Below are 19218 nucleotides of genomic sequence, written 5' to 3'. Positions count from 1 at the left end.
TATTATCTATTTAAAAATGTTATTGTCCCCCCCCCCCCCCCCCAAAAAAAACCCCGTAAAATTCTAAAATTCTTTATATAATTTGGCGCCTGTTGGTAGAATGTCAAAGAAATTTGAAATTAAGTTAAACATTTAAATCCTTAAGATAATACATTTTGTATTGAGTTTAGTGCATTTGAACTTCAAACACCAAAAGATCGAGCATTTGATTAAAATGTTATTGAATTTTGTACTTGACTAGCCTAACTAATTCAAAACATTATATTTGATTTATATATCCAAGTATTTAGATAAATCTTCTTAAGTTAACACCGCTCGATATTTTCTAACAGATAAGAGTATTTTACCTTTCTTAACTTTGTTATCATTTTAAAAGTTTGTTTTAAAGGTCAATGGCACTGATATCAGAGCTGTGAGATTAAAAAAGAATAAGAGTCTTTGTCTAAAGTATATTTAATCTTTCTTTCAATTCACTTGAATTTGAATGGTGTTTTGACATAATGTGATAGTAAACAAAGCAACAGAAAACTAATGCTCAAGATATATGTTTTTTCTGATAGTAATCAACAGCATTTACATATAGTGCATTACACATCTAAGGTAGACGCACTGTGGTTAAATGTATTGATACTTGCAAGTAGTATAAGTCCCCGTAGCGCAGTGGATAGCGCGCTGGACTTCTAATCCAGAGGTCGTGGGTTCGAATCCCACCGGGGATGATACTTGTTTTGCTAACCTTCAAGCATTCCAAAACTTCATGCAGGTCTTTGTGTTGTGTCGTTATTTCCCCTGAAGTGAAACTGAATTCAAAATGTTATTTATTGTTTTATAAAATTTATACCGAAAACTGGAAACAGTAACCAGCCTTCAGCGTATGGAATGTTCCAGATATGTTATTAGAATAAACATTTGGCAACATTATGAAAACCTTGAGGAACCCCCTCCCCCCTCCCCTACAAAAAAAAATAAAATAAAAAAATGCACTTTTCACATTGTTGAATTTTAGCACTGTTTCAATTAATTGTCCAATGTTGTGTCTTCTCTTTACTTTAAATAAACCAAAACTAAACACAAACCCTATTTCGCCCACTGGATACGGGACCATTTATTCCAATACAATATGAATGCCAAACTGTATGCTGTATATAATCAATAAATATTAGATAAATGTATACATTTTATAATGTACGTCGTTTCTTTCTGATAAAAAACATAAAATTAAAGAACCATTAAAGAATGTGTATTCTTATTGTATGTTTGATTTCATATATTTTAGATGAGATACTATATATGACAAATAAGTAGTTATTGTATAGTTCTGTTACAGATCTATTTATACTTACATATAAATTCATTCTTAAATCCCCAGAATCTGATGCCTATCGAACAATACTTCCCTGAAAAGTCGTATCGGAATTTTCCACATCGTTGGAAAACCTGACGTCAAGGAAACAACAGAGATGAAGTTTGTAAAACATTGTGTCCAAGAAGCAATTCGGTGAATTTTTCTATGACTTTATACAATAAAATCATGATTATTGTTTTAATTATGAAACCAATGTTCTTTATCTAAACGTAAAAATGTTCAATTCCTTAAAAAGAAGATTTCCTTCATACTTAGAAATTTGAAATTATTTCTGCGCTAAATACACATGTGACATATAAATTCAACACATATAAGCATGCTTAATTTTTTGTTTTAATGAAACCAATGTACTTTGTGTAAGAGCAAATATATTCAATTCTTTATAGCAGAAGGCTCTCTTTTTATGTTAAAAAGTTTGAAATTTCTGTTGTTTTAAATAAAGTGTATTTTGTAAGTGTAATGATCTTGGCGACTTTTAGTTATTTTATAAAGAGGAAGATACCGAAGACCCTCCAAGTTCCAAAGTCTCTATGGTTCTTTAGCGTGCAAGGTTTAAAGTATCAACATACGGGTCTCATATCTCTATATTCGTAATTTAAGACTGATGGATGGGAATTTGAGAATATGACCCCTGGTTTCGAAGTCTGGGTACTGAGTCCATTCTTAATCTAAATAAAGTGCACTCTAGAACTTACTAATATGAATACTCATTCTCTTTGGGCAATTATCCATAATTATTTTACCTAAACAAGTCAATTACTTTAAAATGTAATTTGTATCATTTTCTAAAATATATACAGTCTGTCGGTTGTGACCCATGAACTGCTTTGAGACACATCGCATGTTTGGTGTTCAGCCCTTTACAGTTGGACGCCACGCTTTCCTTTTTGATTGTGTCTGACGGAACAGGTGGAGGACTCTTTGATAGCTAGTTCTTAAATCCCACCGGGACTGAGCTATTTTGATTTCTGTTTTCTGGCCTGTTTCGTCGGGCACTTAAGGGTGTTTCCCTTATTGCTCTGTCTTCTGCATAGACATTACATTGAGTACATTAATATGCTAGGGTTTTACTGGCTGGGATAACTTTCATTTACCATGTCCTGTGGTTTTGGAACACGGTAGGGTTAAGAGTGAGGTTTAATGCACCATAAACCGGTTTAAGCTCCCAAGTGATGGTTTTGCCGCTGACAGTTCCAAGGCAGTGCCCCACCATGTTCCTTTATTTGTTCGTTTTGTCCTAGTGTGTTTGTGTCAGAGTGCGTGTGTTGGTTGTGTGCCCGTCCGCGTACTGGGTTAACGTTTTGGGAGGCTTCCATTTGGGAACGTGGCTTTCCATGTTGGATATTTGTATGTGAAAATAACATTCAAACTGAATCTGTAAAGTGAATGTGAAGAAAAGTAAACAGAATATTGCTCGCTATTGAATCGATGGTGTTAGCTTTTTTGAATTTTACAATGACGTTTACAAAGCGTTTGAAAATTAATACGATATTTTAAAATGATGTTACATTCAAGAGACGTTAAAGTACAACTTTCGTTTAGACAATGTCCTATATCGTACGACTTTGACTTTAAAAGCCTTAACGAAAAACTGAGTGATGCGGTTCACTCTAAAATAAAAGTTTTATAATTAGTAAGGCGAGGATATAACTTTTTCAATAATGTTCTGATCAAATGCACGTTCTTGTGGTGTTTGTAATTTCACTGCACTAAACTCAAAATAGAAAAAGTGGTAACTTCACAGGTCGCTCAACACGACAAAAATGTTGCAGGCTCGGTTTGACTGAGCCTGTTCGTGGACGGTAGTGGAAATGCATGCTACCGTCCACGCCCTCTAGCCCCGGGTTGAGCAGAACTCAACATTTACACATGCTACAAGTACAAAAAACAATTCAGAGACATCAAACCATACCATTTCTGATCATATGCAATTATCTTGAGAAGTTATGTTTGACCCCAGTTAATGCACAAAATCCGTTTCGAGGCTTAATTTTCAGTGCCCTTAATATTTTACCTACCGATACCAAAAAAATACGATTCTTAAGAAATACAATCACACTTTGAAATAGTGAGCATAAAGCTCAACGACCTTAAATAGAAAAAGATCCAGAGTTTAGATACGAAAATATTTCAGTTTCAATTCACAAGTTTGTCTGTTTCATACGTAGGATAAAATCTTGAAATAATTGTTAGTATTCTATATTGCATTACTCCCTTATCATTTAAGGTTACATTATATTAATTTTTCAATTCCTTCTTTCAAAAACATTATACATTTTGCATTTAATTAAATACTGAAAAACTAGTTTCGGTACTTTAGAGCAATTCAATGGTATAAAACCACATTTATCCTGTTATGTATTTAAACTAAACGTGAATAATATATTGAGATGTTATATGACATAAACAGATCAAACACAGCAACCTCTAAAATTCTTACATGAGAATTGCTGTAAAAATTAACGCATATGTAGACATTTTCTCATTGAATAAGTTCTTGAACGTAAACCATAGAAATGCACAATGGACGTGGACTAGATTTCTTCACAGTAAAATCAGTATTAAACAATGTAACTGCCACATCATTACAATATTCAATCAACAACTTGGGGTAATCTCCATGTGAAACTGAGTTGCCACTTTCTATTTGGTGTAAACAATCTTTGAAGCACAAAATATTGAGATAAAATGTTAAAAATAAGAAATAGGTCACTGTAAAATGCTTTTCTATATCCTACAAATTTTCAAAATTATTCTCTTATATTTTATGAAATGTTTATTAGTTTTCCTTAAGAAATTTGCTATTCATGTGTTCGCAAAGATCGACACTGTTACCTCATGTCGTGTTGTTCAGGTACATATCAGGTATATATACTGAACAGCAAAAGAAACTATCCAGTTTCATAACTAGGGTATTTTTTATTTAAAAACTTTAATTTATAAATCACTTGTATTTTTCACATCACATTACACTTGATGAACTTCACGTGTAAAATCTTAAAAAATCAATCAACCATGAAGTCAGTAGTCCCACTTTAGCCGTTTTGCACGAAATTCACGTGCGCCTGTAATTAACAATTTTCTTTGTGAAATTTAATTGTCATTGGAAATATTGATAATGGGCTAACTCGAAAAACAGCATAAAGTTTAAAAAATATTGTTGGTTGCAACGCACAACTGAATCAAATTTAGCGCGAGCGCCCAATTGGGATGTTACAATGCAACTGCCGCGCATAAGATATAGCCTTGAAACGGCTATTGTGGGACTACTGACTTCCCGGTTGATTGATTTTTAAAAAAAATTGTCACGTGAAGATCTTCAAGTGTAATTTTGATATGAAGAAACAATTCAAATTTGAAAAATTATTTTTTATTTCAAAATATACCAGATATACATCTGGATAGTTCCTTTTGCTGTTCAGTATATAATGAAGCAGTTAGTTTACAGTGCAATGATGGTAACAAATGAGAAAAGATAATTTCTTTACTTTTCATATTTCAAAATTTTATGTATTTTTCACAACTAGGTCAAATAGGATATAGTCGTCAGAGTAATGCATACATTTGCATCACTAAAGTGGGTGTTTCTGTTCGCTTATGAACTGAAGAAGTATTTTAATTTTACCGTTTTGTCTTTGAGTTACGGTGTATTGAACGGATCTGGTCTAGTCAGACCTTGGGTAATTAAAAACGTAATTGTAATTAATTGAATTTAATTACATTTCCTGCCTGATTAATTGAATATAAAATGTAATTGGGAGGGTTTTTTCAATTACATTTTTCAGTTACATTTGATTGTAATTTGATTTATTACCATGGAATGCAGGGGTGAAACTGACAGTTACATTTCAATTACTTCTAATTACGTAGCACATCTATAAATTCAATAACCATAACTTAGTTTTTCGAACAGATAGTATCGGTAACAGACCAACTTAAATCCTGGGTTCACAGCCCTTTGTAACTAGCACAGAAATACATGTTTCTATCTGTATCTTCTGTACCTGCAGTTAATCGTTGAATTGGTGTTGGTGTTAAAATATTTAGGACCAACTATCAGCTTCTTTTGCGTCAGTTTATTTCGAAATATTAAGGACCGTATGGTATTCTCTCACATGCACACATTTTAGGACATTTATGTTTCTTTGTGTAATAATGCGATTTATGAATAACTAAATTTAAGTCGATTTGTTTATTATCATATGCATGCATGCATATTATTTGGGGGTAATTATTTGCCAAAAAAAAAAACAAACAAAAAAACACTTTGATACAGTGTTCATGTAAAATCATGCTGGGTTGTTATTGTAATTGAATGTAATTAATTATATTTGCAATGCAATTGTTAATTGATAAATTACATCAACAAAGTTATCGGAATTGTAATTTAATTTAAAAAAATCATTGTGCAATTGTTAATTAATTACTTACATTTGAAAGCGATTGACAAAAGGGTCTAGCTAAAGTATTTATAAATATTGGTCGTAGAGAATATGTTATGGATATTGGCTACTTTTAGTGTGCACTTTATTTAAATTAAACCTTCAACCGGAGAGGCTTTCACTATCCTCCAAGTAAAATAATTAATAGTCTTCTAGAGGAGTCGCCCAAATATGTTCCGATGGCAAATAGAAATACACTTACAAAACAACTTTCTTTGAATCTCCGCTATGTAGTCATTCTGCTCATCACAACATCAACAGATGTTTTGCCGGTTTTGAATGATTATTTTTGTCATAATAACGGATATTTCTAAATGCAGATTGTTCACGCAAAGACTGGAACATCATATTATCTATTTCAAAATGTTATTGTCCAACCCCCCCCCCCCCCCCCCCCCCCCCCAAAAAAAAACCCGTAAAATTCTTTATATAATTTGGCGCCTGTTGGTAGAATGTCAAAGAAATTTGAAATTAAGTTAAACATTTAAATCCTTAAGATAATACATTTTGTATTGAGTTTAGTGCATTAGAACTACAAACACCAAAAGATCGAGCATTTGATTAAAATGTTATTGAATTTTGTACTTGACTAGCCTAACTAATTCAAAACATTATATTTGATTTATATATCCAAGTATTTAGATAAATCTTCTTAAGTTAACACCGCTCGATATAGACTATTTTCTAACAGATAAGAGTATTTTACCTTTCTTAACTTTGCTATCATTTTAAAGGTTTGTTTTAAAGGTCAATGGCACTGATATCAGAGCTGTGAGATTAAAAAAGAATAAGAGTCTTTGTCTAAAGTATATTTAATCTTTCTTTCAATTCACTTGAATTTGAATGGTGTTTTGACATAATGTGATAGTAAACAAAGCAACAGAAAACTAATGCTCAAGATATATGTTTTTTCTGATAGTAATCAACAGCATTTACATATAGTGCTTTACACATCTAAGGTAGACGCACTGTGGTTAAATGTATTGATACTTGCAAGTAGTATAAGTCCCCGTAGCGCAGTGGATAGCTGGACTTCTAATCCAGAGGTCGTGGGTTCGAATCCCACCGGGGATGATACTTGTTTTGCTAACCTTCAAGCATTCCAAAACTTCATGCAGGTCTTTGTGTTGTGTCGTTATTTCCCCTGAAGTGAAACTGAATTCAAAATGTTATTTATTGTTTTAAAAATTTATACCGAAAACTGGAAACAGAACCAGCCTTCACGTATGGAATGTTCCAGATATGTTATTAGAATAAACATTTGGCAACATTAATGAAAACCTTGAGGAACCTCCTCCCCCCTCCCCTACAAAAAAAAATAAATAAAAAAATGCACTTTTCACATTGTTGAATTTTAGCACTGTTTCAATTAATTGTCCAATGTTGTGTCTTCTCTTTACTTTAAATAAACCAAAACTAAAAACACAACCCTATTTCGCCCACTGGATACGGGGGCCATTTTTTTCAATACAATATGAATGCCAAACTGTATGCTGTATATAATCAATAAATATTAGATAAATGTATACATTTTATAATGTACGGTCGTTTCTTTCTGATAAAAAAACATAAAATTAAAGAACCATTAAAGAATGTGTATTCTTATTGTATGTTTGATTTCATATATTTTAGATGAGATACTATATATGACAAATAAGTAGTTATTGTATAGTTCTGTTACAGATCTATTTATACTTACATATAAATTCATTCTTAAATCCCCAGAATCTGATGCCTATCGAACAATACTTCCCTGAAAAGTCGTATCGGAATTTTCCACATCGTTGGAAAACCTGACGTCAAGGAAACAACAGAGATGAAGTTTGTAAAACATTGTGTCCAAGAAGCAATTCGGTGAATTTTTCTATGACTTTATACAATAAAATCATGATTATTGCTTTAATTATGAAACCATTGTTCTTTATCTAAACGTAAAAATGTTCAATTCCTTCAAAAGAAGATTTCCTTCATACTTAGAAATTTGAAATTATTTCTGCGCTAAATACACAAGTGACATATAAATTCAACACATATAAGTATTCTTAATTTTTAGCTTTAATTATGAAACCAATTTACTTTGTGTAGCAAATATATTCTATTCTTTATAGCGGAAGGCTCTCTTTTTATGTTAAGAAGTTTGAAATTTCTGTTGTTCTAAATAAAGTGTATTTTGTAAGTGTTATGATCTTGGCGACTTTTAGTTATTTTATAAAGAGGAAGATACCGAAGACACTCCAAGTTCCAAAGTCTCTATGGTTCTTTAGCGTGCAAGGTTTAAAGTATCAACATACGGGTCTCATATCTCTATATTCGTAATTTAAGACTGATGGATGGGAATTTGAGAATATGACCCCTGGTTTCGAAGTCTGGGTACTGAGTCCATTCTTAATCTAAATAAAGTGCACTCTAGAACTTACTAATATGAATACTCATTCTCTTTGGGCAATTATCCATAATTATTTTACCTAAACCAGTCAGTTACTTTAAAATGTAATTAGTTATTTTGCAATTACATAATGAAATATTCAATTATATTACAATCACATCAATTTTGTAGATGAGATTAATAACATTCAATTACAAAACCAAATGAAGCTGCAAACAAGCATGATTTTTACAATTCAACTCAATAGTTTATATACGTCTCATCATATGTATGTCGCAATAAAACATAATAAAATTTTATTAAACTACATATGCCACTCTTAACAGATTTACAAGAGACCGGTAAGCATAGCTTACTTTAATTAATATCATTGAGATGTTATTTATATTGTTGAGATGTTATTTATATTGTACAGGTCATTTTATTTCTAAAACATTTTATAAAAAAAAATTTAGAAAAAAATAAAAAAAGATGTTGTGAACCGATCAACTGGAAAAAGGTATTTATAAACTGAAATACATGAACACTGTATCAAAGTTCTTTATTGACAAGTTATTACACAGCTGATATGCATGCACATGATAATAAACAAACAAACCGACTTCAATTAAATTCTTTCTAAATTGCATTATTACACAAAGAAATATAAGTGTCTTAAAATGTGTCGCCTGTGACAGAATATTTTTCGACCCTTTATATTTTGAAATAAACTGGCGCAAAAGAAGCAGATAGTCGACCCTTATTATTTTGCCACCAATTCAACGACTAACTGCAGGTACAAAAGATGAAGGCAGAGTCAAGCATTTCTATACTAGTTTACAAAGGGCTGTGAAACTTCAATAGGTCTGATTAGTGATCCTCAGTTCCCTGTGACAAACATGATTAATGAATATCTGTTTCATTTATAATACCTGCATACTGGATGAATGTCAATTTTTATTGAATAAAAGGTAAAAATCTGAATGTATCTACAGAGAAGATCGGACGCAGTGGTCCAGTGGTAACACTGACTACAAAACCAGGAGTCTTGAAATTGAGTCCCCACTCCTCCAACTAAAATTACTAACACTGGAATAAAAGTCCCATATATGGGTGCTTTCCACCTGGCACGTTAAAGAATCAGGAAAGCTTCTGAAATTATAGCGTCTTTTGTATCTTGCACTATCCTCCCACTAACATTACTAACAGTCTTCTGGAGTAGTCGCCAATATGGGTTACTGGTTGAGACCATAAATAAGCTTACAAACAAACAATATCTGCAGATAACCTTTCCAGTTTCTTTGGTGGTGGTGTATTCATATGATCAAAGTTCTGTTACAAGATTAAAATTTACTTAATGACTATTAATTTACTGTAATACAGTTAATTTCATACGACATACATTATTGAAAAATAAATTGAACCAAATATAAAAAAGAAACGTTTGACCCCAGTTCAAGCACAAAATCCGTTTCGAGGCTTAATTTTCAGTGCCCTTAATATTTTACCTAACGAGACCAAAAAATACGATTCTTAAGAAATACAATCACACTTTGAAATAGTGAGCATAAAGCTCAACGACCTTAAATAGAAAAAGATCCAGAGTTTAGATACGAAAATATTTCAGTTTCAATTCACAAGTTTGTCTGTTTCATACGAAGAATAAAACGTTGAAATAATTGTAAGTATTGTTAGTTTTCTATATTGCATTACTCCATTATCATTTAAGGTTACATTATCTTAATTTTTCAATTCCTTCTTTCAAAAACATTATATATTTAGCATTTAATTAAATACTGAAAAAAGTATTTTCGGTACTTTAGAGCAATTCAATGGTATAAAACCACATTTATCCTGTTATGTATTTTAACCAAACGTGAATAATATATTGAGATGCTATATGACATAAAAAGATGAAACACAGCAACCTCTAAAATTCTTACATGAGAATTGCTGTAAAAATTAACGCATATGTAGACATTTTCTCATTGAATAAGTTCTTGATCGTAAACCATTGAAATGCACAATGAACGTAGACTAGATTTCTTCCCAGTAAAATCAGTATTAAACAATGTAACTGCCACATCATTACAATATTCAATCGACAACTTGGGGTAATCTCCATGTGAAACTGAGTTGCCATTTTCTATTTGGTGTAAACAATCTTCGAAGCACAAAATATTGAGATAGAAAGTTAAAAATAAGAAATAGGTCACTGTAAAATGCTTTTCTAAATCCTACAAATTTTCAAAATTATTCTCTTATATTTTATAAAATGTTTATTAGTTTTCCTTAAGACAATTGCTATTCATGTGATCGCAAAGATCGACACTGTTACCTCATGTCGTGTTGATCAGGTACATATCAGGTATATATAATGAAGCAGTTAGTTTACAGTGCAAGGATGGTAACAAATGAGAAAAGATAAATTTCTTTACTTTTCATATTTTAGAATTTTAGGTATTTTTCACAACTAGGTCAAATAGGATATAGTCGTCAGAGTAATGCATACATTTGCATCACTAAAGTGGGTGTTTCTGTTCGCTTATGAACTGAAGAAGTATCTTAATTTTACCGTTTTGTCTTTGAGTTACGGTTTATTGAAAGGATTTGGTCTAGTTAGATCTTGGGTAATTAAAAACGTAATTGTAATTAATTGAATTTAATTACATTCCTGCCTGATTAATTGAAATAAAAATGTAAATGGGAGGGTTTTATTTTTCAATTACATTTGATTGTAATTTGATTAATTATAATGGAACGTAGGGATGAAACTGACAGTTACATTTCAATTGCTTCTAATTACATAGCACATCTAAAATTCAATAACCATAACTTAGATTGTCGAACATATAGTATCGGTAACAGACCTACTTGAATTCTCGGTTCACAGCCCTTTGTAACTGGCACAGATAATACCTGTCTCTATCTGTATCTTATGTACCTGCAGTTAATCGTTGAATTGGTGTTAAAATATTTAGGGCCAACTATCAGCTTCTTTTGCGTCAGTTTATTTCGAAATATTAAAAACCGAGTGGTATTCTCTCACATGCACACATTTTAAGACATTTATGTTTCTTTGTGTAATAATGCGATTTATGAATAACTAAAATTAAGTCGATTTGTTTATTATCATGTGCATGCATGCACATCATCTGGGGGTAATTATTTGCCAAAAAAGAATTTTGATACAGTGTTCTTGTAAAATCATGTTGGGTTGTTGCTCCATTTGCTATTGTAATTGAATGTAATTAATTATATTTGGAATGCAATTGTAAATTGATAAATTACATTAACAAAGTTAACGGAATTGTAATTTAATTTTAAAAAACCTTTGTGCAATTGTTGATTAATTACTTACATTTTAAAGCGATTGACCACAGGGTCTAGTTAAAGTATTTATAGATATTGGTCGTAGAGAATATGTTATAGATATTGGCTACTTTTAGTGTGCACTTTATTTAGATTAAACCTTGAACCGGAGAGGCTTTCGTCTGTATACTGCACTACCCTCCAAGTAAAATTATTAATAGTCTTCTAGAGGACTCGCCCATATGTGTCTCGGTGGCAAATATAAATACACTTACAAAACAACTTTCTTTGAATCTCCGCTATGTAGTCATTTCTGCTCATCACAACATCCGCAGATATTTTGCCGGTTTTGAATGTTTATTTTTGTAACCATCACGGATATTTTTAAGTGCAGATTGTTCACGCAAAGACTGGAACTTAGTATTATCTATTTCAAAATGTGATTGTTTTTCGTAAAACCCGTAAAATTCTTTATATAAGTTGGTGCCTGTTGGTAGAATGTCAAAGAAAGTTGGAATAAAGTTGTACATTGTGTGTAGTAACTGAAATCTAAAGTAAAACATTTATTACACGAATCTGGTTTTAGTGATATATTGTTATATCCAGAATCAGTTGATATCAAAATGTTTATTCCAATATAACGAACACGATTATTTGACCTGTATATAAGCAACTTGAGACAGGACATGCATATGAAATCTTCTCTTTGTTTGTTTAAAGAATTTAAGTTGACATTTGGAATATCTGAATACCTAAATAAAAGAATTGTGTTAAACCACAAAATTAAGAATGTCGTCTCAACATTTAAACATTGAAACTGGTAGACATAGAAATATATTGAGATCTGAATGAAAATGTATTTTTATGTGAACACAACGATTTGGAAGATAATATCACTTTGTACTAATAGTCTAATATGCACTGTTTATTCTGAGTTAAGAAAAAGGTATATACTACGTTACTATTACAACCATCCATGTATTTTTAAATTCATAGAACTTTTAAACACATTTAATTTGAAAATTTTAAATAGGTTGGCTATATATTGTAGTAAATCGTTTAAAATGAGAAATGTTAATTTAAATTACTTGTATGATTGAAACGATTTATATTTAAACATATTACACTGTACTTTTTTGTCTGTGAAATATTTAGTACGAATTCATAAATTTGATCGCCAAATCCAGGTATATTTGCTATTATCTTTTTATCATAGGTCTGTATATTTTCATTCTCACTATTCGTATATATGTAAATAATAGATTACTGCATGCTGTATATAGCTATGATGACGAGGAACTTCTTATGTTCGAGTCATATTATTATGAATAAAGTTCTGTTCTGTTCTGTTTATTATCATGTGCATGGATGCATAGCATTTGGGGTAATTATTTGCCAATAAAAGAACTTTGATACAGTGTTCATGTAAAATCATGCTGGGTTGTTGCTCCATTTGGTATTGTAATTGAATGTAATTAATTATATTTAAGAAATCACGGTGCAATTGTTAATTAATTACTTACATTTTAAAGCGATTGACAACAGGGTCTAGCTAAAGTATTTATAAATATTGGTCGTAGAGAATATGTTATGGATATTGGCTAGTTTTAGTGTGCACTTTATTTAGATTAACCCTTCAACCGGAGAGGCTTTCGTCTGTATACTGCACTAATCCTCCAAGTAAAATTATTAATAGTCTTCAAGAGGACTCGCCCATATATGTTCCGATGGCAAATAGAAATACACTTACAAAACAACTTTCTTTGAATCTCCGCTATGTAGTCATTTCTGCTCATCACAACAGATGTTTTGCCGGTTTTGAATGATTAGTTTTGTCATCATAACGGATATTTCTAAATGCAGATTGTTCACGCAAAGACTGGAACTTCATATTATCTATTTCAAAATGTTATTGTGTTTTTTTTTCGGAAAAAAAAACCCGTAAAATTCTTTATATAATTTTGTGCCTGTTGGTAGAATGTCAAAGAAATTTGAAATTAAGTTAAACATTTAAATCCTTAAGATAATACATTTTGTATTGAGTTTAGTGCATTAGAACTACAAACACCAAAAGATCGAGCATTTGATTAAAATGTTATTGAATCTTGTACTTGACTAGCCTAACTAATTCAAAACATTATATTTCATATGTGACTTTATATATCCAGGTATTTCGATAAATCTTCTTAAGTTAACACCGCTCGATATAGACTATTTTCTAAGAGATTAGAGTAATTTACCTTTCTTAACTTTGTTATCATTTTAAAAGTTTGTTTTAAAGGTCAATGGCACTGATATCAGAGCTGTGAGATTAAAAAAAAGAATAAGATAGACGCACTGTGCTTAAATGTATTGATACTTGCAAGCAGTATAAGTCCCCGTAGCGCAGTGGATAGCGCGCTGGACTTCTAATCCAGAGGTCGTGGGTTCGAATCCCACCGGGGATGATACTTGTTTTGCTAACCTTCAAGCATTCCAAAACTTCATGCAGGTCTTTGTGTTGTGTCGTTATTTCCCCTAAAGTGAAATAGAATTCAAAATGTTATTTATTGTTTTATAAAATTTATACCGAAAACTTGAAACAGTAACCTGCCTTCAGCGTATGGAATGTTCCAGAAATGCTATTAGAATAAACATTTGGCAACATAATGAAAACCTTGAGGAAAAACACACTTTTACTAATACATCTTGTGACGGCTCTTGCTTCAAACCAAAATTGCACTTTTCACATTGTTGAATTTTAGCACTATTTCAATTAATTGTCCAATGTTGTGTCTTCTCTTTACTTTAAATAAACCAAAACTAAGACGGGAAAAACAGATTGATAACTTCCTTCATTAAGTCAGTACTGATTAGTTGGGACATAACTTACTGGTAACTTCCTTGTCAAACAACTTATTTTTGCTGAATAACTGTTTCCTGGAATGCCTACCAGTACTAGGACTTCTTTAGGATTTACGATAAGAGAGACAATAAAAGGAAATATCAACTCTGAATGGACTCGAACCCACAGCCTCTGGATCAGAAGTTACTGCTCTATGCAGCTCTAGCCAAGTATCATGTAACGTGTTAGGGAGCTGACATAATGCATCTACATAATTCCTTGAAGTTAAATACACTGCATTGCAACATTTCATGAAAAAAGTTGATTGTCTGCATCAGTTGTACATCTCAACTGTTAATAAAAATTGTCATTGTACAAAGTTATTTATAATTCTGGAGTGGATTTTATTTTGTTTTATGACTGTTCTCCACAGTTTTTCATTCATATTCAGACAGGTTCCGTACTTTTCTAACCATTACTGGGAACTTCCAATACTCAATTTGAAACTCGGGCACATACAAGTCCCAAATGTTCTCTCTCACATCAAGTGGTCTGTAGCAGGGTTCGAACCCACAACCATGCATCAGTGACAGATCTCACTGACTGAATTGCCTCATCTTACCACAATAATAAGGTGGTTGTACAATGTTCCACTTAATATCAAACAATTAAAGTTCTGAAACACAATTTTGCTTATTCTTTTTCAGCTTCAAGCATACCCTTTTTTTAACAGAGCATGAGTATATCATTTAAAACAACTGTAGTACTAACCACGTGTGCCTGCTTCAATTTCCTCAACACATGCCAACAGTTCATCATCACCCATGTCTTTCTCCTTTCTTCTTGGGATATCTGTAAAATTGGCAGTGGTTTCTTTTTAGTATTAGGTTTATAAAACATGTCTGTACATTCAAAGTCAGAGCTACATTGCATTAACTTACAAACGGAATGGCAGTAAAACAACTCTGACACCCTTTTAGGTAGTGATGAGTCACTGAGCCTTTCAAAAGTTACCTTTTACATGTAGTGGACACATATTAAGCAATTACTCAAGGAACACAATGATTTTATATACATTAAGGTAAGTTATGTCTGTAAAAGTTCAGATTTTATTATTCAAACTGCACTGTATGGAATTCAGAACTGCGTACTATGGTCACAATCTACAATTGCATGTGGTACTGGGGCTTTAAGTACACTGCCATGGCTTTTAAAAACTCTCTTGCAGTTTCATTCTTGCAGACTTTGTGTATGCACTTCATTATAAGTTTATTTAATAAGTAAAAGCTATTTAAAGTAACAACAAAGGGAAGTAATTCTAAGAAGGGAACTGCGCATGACATTCGTCTCATGATGGTGTATAATTGTGCCAAGTTACATCAAAATCCCTCCATGCATGAAGAAAAAATGCTTCGGACAAAGTCATTCTTGTATCTGACCTTTGGCCTCCAAGCGTGACCTTGACCTTAGACCTAGGACCTGGATCTTGCGCATGACACTCCGTCTCGTGGTGGTGAACATTTGTGCCAAGTTATATCAAATCCCTCTATGCATGAAGAAGAAATGCTCCGGACAAGGTTTTCATTCTTGTATCCTTTGACGTCTAAGTGTGACCTTGACCTTAGACCTAGGGACCTGGTTCTTGCGCATGACACTCCGCCTTGTGGTGGTGACATATTGTGCCAAGATATATCAAAATCCTTCCATGCATGAAGAAGATATGCTCGGACAAAATTTTTTAAGAAAATATGATAAAGGGGAATAACTCAAAAAATAGGCAAGGAAGAGTTATTGTACTTGCACACTGCACTTCCTCCCAATGTGTTTCTATCAGTGTATGAAGTTTGAAGAAAATCCCTCCAGTACTTTGGAGTTATGCTCCGGACAAAGGTCGTTGCGGACGGACGGACGGAGAGCATTTCTTATATCCCTTCGCCTTTGGCGGGGGGATAATAATTGCTTTATCAGGAATTTCTATTGCCTTAAAATTTACATCTATAATAATACTCATTCATGATAATGATAGGAATTGTTTTATAATGGTCAAGTAATGCCATCAGGGATTCAGACTTACAATAGAAATTGTGTTTTAAGCACTAGGAGTCCACAATGTATAACAATTCACAGGACTCTAAATCATGACTACCACATAGCACGTGCTAACTCTAGTGTTCATGGGGCAATTTGAATGATATACATGTATGACAAACAATGTATTAGACACCATACCATACATATGGACAAACGCTTACAATACCTCTTAACAACCTCTTACTCTGCCATTAAGCGAGTCTATACTATACATATAAGGTTAACATGTTACAAATAGTACTTATTTGGTGTAAACTTTGGTGGAGAAGTCAGCATTTTGTATTTCTTCCGTATTTGTTCTGGGGATAGTGGCCGACCAACAAGAAGTGACTTCCAAGCTATACGTTTCCGTGGTTCACTAGCTTTCGCTTCAACAATTCGCTTCCCCTCTTCAAACATCAGGACGTAATTCTGGAAGCATATCAGAAAATGTTAAATTACTTTTTTCCTTTCAATTAACTTTCTGAAAACAGTTTACATTACATTAGTGTTCGAAGGTTAGTGTTTGAGATTTTTGCCAGTTAAATTTATCTTTCAAAAACTTTAACCCAAATTTTCTATGTACAAAAGGATAATCCAAGCAAGAGTTACAGTTCTTGGTCACTGACCTCCAGTGATGACACATAATACATATGCAAGGTTTCAAGTGAAAAACTTTGATAGTTTTTAAGATATTTGCCAGGTTAAGTTTTCAAAAAGTTAAACCAAAAAATTCTAAGTACATAAGGGGGAGATTATCCATGCAAAGTTACAGATCTTGGTTACTGACCTCTAGTAATGACCACCAAGACATATGCAAGGTTTCAAGTGAAAGCTTTTATTGTGTTAGAGATATTTGCCAGGTTAAATGTTTTTAATAAGTAACCAAGATCTAAACCAGGCCAGGTGACAGGGATAGCTTTTCTTATTCTCCTAATAGCCGTGCTAAAGTTACATTATACTGACGACAAAATGGCAACATTTTCCATTAAATATATAAATGTGTGTAAATCTGGCAAAGGAAAAAACAACCATACCTTATTTTATGACAAATGATATATTTCAAGATGGCTTGCTCTAGATATGTATGGAATCCATATCTTTGTCAAGGGGTTTTCTAGGTCAGTTTGGCACCACATGTGATCCAGATCATTAACCGAGACAAACTTAATGCCTTACTTCAGAACTAAAATTACCTTCAAAGCCGCTTTGTTGTTTTTCTGGTGTTGGCTGGATGTGTCTTCTTTCCCCTCGTCCTTGATTATCTGATTCACAATCCAGCCAACATATCCTGGAACATTCTCCAAAGCCCATCTAAAATTCTGTCCTCGGTACTTCCCGAACTGCATAACATACTCTCCTGGAATAATGTTGGTTTTATGTACATGTAATATGGTTATTGTAGTCATTTTGAATTTATTTATTCTGTTGTGTTTAGCGTCGCACCGACACAATTATAGGTCATAGTCATTTTAAAAGAATTTCACGCTTTAGGAGACCGAATAAATATTTCCTTCTTTATTCGATGTAAAATTTCAAACATCTTTACAAGACAGACCGCCTTGAATTTTTACCAGACATGTCAGGCGGCCAGACAGCTTTCATATACTCTGTCATTGCTTTCATTACTCTGTACTTGTCCTCCAAAATTTTCATTCCCCTCGGCAAGCTCTGGGTGGATAAACCTTTCTCCCACTCGGTGGATAAACTTAAGTTAGAGAAAGACAGTAACCTAATATTCTCTATTTATACACTCGAGCGGTTATAAGTCGTCCTAAATAATTTCACTTGGGCTGCGCCCTCATGAAAATTATTACGCCCGACGTATAACCGCCCATCGTGTATAAAGAGTGATAAAGCACTGTTTTGCTATAAATTATTTCTTAAATAAACTTTAACCTAAAACCTGAATCTCAACAGAATATCAAAGACTTGATTTCAAGTTCAGGTAACTTGAGATACAAATTATAATTACAAAGAATAAACAAATAAAGAATAAACACCTGCTGTTAGACCAGTTTCAGCTTAAGGCATTTAATCTCGAACTATATGTATATATACAAGTAATATATATTAAATATGAATTAACTTCTTTAATGTTTTCCAGTCTGACTGTAAATGGTGGTAAAAAAATAAGGGAGATTATTCTATTTATACTCTTTCTTAGTATCTGACCAACAGAACTAAAGGGAGATAATCTATTTTACACTGGGTAGGTATCCATCACAGATTAAACCAAATTCTCAGGAAAACTGAATGAGAACATAGTTATCAACTAACATACCAAGAACATCCTTCTGGTCAGTCACATCCCCTGTCTAGCAATCACTCTCTCACGTGCATCCTTCTCTATCTGCTGTGTCGTACTTGGTGGACACCATTGCTCTCGCTGCGTACCAATCCTCGTCCCTCCTCAGTGTCTGTCAAAGCTGGTGCTCACCTTCTCGCCGAAACTTCGGGTGAATAGGCCAGGCATGGTTCCTGAAATAATTATATAAATCAGAGATATCTGAAAGGTTATTAACTTACTAAAATATCGACTTGTGCCATTGTTGAGTGCAAACTTTATCCTGTATCAATTTTAATATTTAAAAAACAGTACATGTTCGATGGTGTGTACATTTATACAAAATTATTCTACACCGTATAAAAATACATCCAAGAATAAGTTTTCTCTAAACATGTTAAAAATATATATAATATATAGGTGGTACATAAAGTGTCTGGTACATAAAGTGACTGTACATAAGGTGTTGTACCCTTTTAAAACACACCCCACATACCACAGTGACCTGACCTGGCATCGAGTCTAGGGACACTTCCAGTTACGCGGTCCCGG

General features: G+C 32.7%; 2 non-coding genes across 2 annotated transcripts; both read left to right on the top strand.

The window, feature by feature from the left end:
- The first annotated feature begins 646 nt into the window (after nt 1-646).
- Trnar-ucu (transfer RNA arginine (anticodon UCU)) lies at nt 647-719 on the top strand. The gene has a single exon. It is a non-coding gene; the product is annotated as a tRNA-Arg (tRNA).
- Nucleotides 720-13859: 13140 nt separating this feature from the next.
- Trnar-ucu (transfer RNA arginine (anticodon UCU)) lies at nt 13860-13932 on the top strand. The gene has a single exon. It is a non-coding gene; the product is annotated as a tRNA-Arg (tRNA).
- The last annotated feature ends 5286 nt before the right edge of the window (nt 13933-19218 follow it).

Source organism: Mercenaria mercenaria, chromosome 10 (assembly GCF_021730395.1).
Source record: "Mercenaria mercenaria strain notata chromosome 10, MADL_Memer_1, whole genome shotgun sequence".
Lineage (NCBI taxonomy): Eukaryota > Metazoa > Mollusca > Bivalvia > Venerida > Veneridae > Mercenaria > Mercenaria mercenaria.
Note: the sequence above shows the minus strand (reverse complement) of the source record. Positions and strands in the feature narration are given on the sequence as shown.